The sequence below is a fragment of the Physeter macrocephalus genome, chromosome 10 (genome assembly GCF_002837175.3).
Source record: "Physeter macrocephalus isolate SW-GA chromosome 10, ASM283717v5, whole genome shotgun sequence".
Classification (NCBI taxonomy): domain Eukaryota; kingdom Metazoa; phylum Chordata; class Mammalia; order Artiodactyla; family Physeteridae; genus Physeter; species Physeter macrocephalus.
In genome coordinates this window covers 83334184-83334837 of record NC_041223.1, presented here as the reverse complement: position 1 = coordinate 83334837, position 654 = coordinate 83334184, and the positions used below count along the sequence as shown (strand labels likewise).

Sequence of the window (654 nt, the reverse complement as noted above, 5' to 3'; positions counted from 1 at the left end):
AGTGGTTGAGAATCCGCCTGCCGATGCAGGGGACACGGGTTCGTGCCCCAGTCCGGGAAGATCCCATATGCCGCAGAGCAGCTGGGCCCGTGAGCCATGGCCGATGAGCCTGCACGTCCGGAGCCTGTGCTCCACAACGGGAGAGGCCACAACAGTGAGAGGCCCGTGTACCGCAAAAAAAAAAAAAACACACAACAAAAACAGACCAATCACAAGCAATGAAATTGAAACTGTGATTAAAAATCTTCCAACAAACAAAAGTCCAGGACCAGATGGCTTCACAGGTGAATTATATCAAACATTTAGAGACAAGCTAACAGCTATCCTTCTCAAACTTCCAAAATATAGCAGAGGCAGGAACACTCCCAAACCCATTCTATGAGGCCACTGTCACCCTGATACCAAAACCAGACAAAGTTGTCACAAAAAAAGAAAATTACCTCAATAGATGCAGAAAAAGCTTCCCACAAAATTCAACATGCATTTATGACAAAAACCCTCCAGAAAGTAGGCATAGAGGGAACTTACTTCAACATAATAAAGACCATATATGACAAACCCACAGCCAACATCGTTCTCAATGGTGAAAAACTGAAACCATTTCCTCTAAGATCAGGAACAAGACAAGGTTGTCCACTCTCACCACTGTTATTC

General features: G+C 44.8%; 1 protein-coding gene across 3 annotated transcripts in view; it reads right to left on the bottom strand.

Moving 5' to 3' along the window:
- Positions 1 to 654, bottom strand: part of KCNQ5 (potassium voltage-gated channel subfamily Q member 5) — a 616346-nt gene that overhangs the window by 450837 nt on the left and 164855 nt on the right. The gene's annotated exons all lie outside the window — the stretch shown is intronic.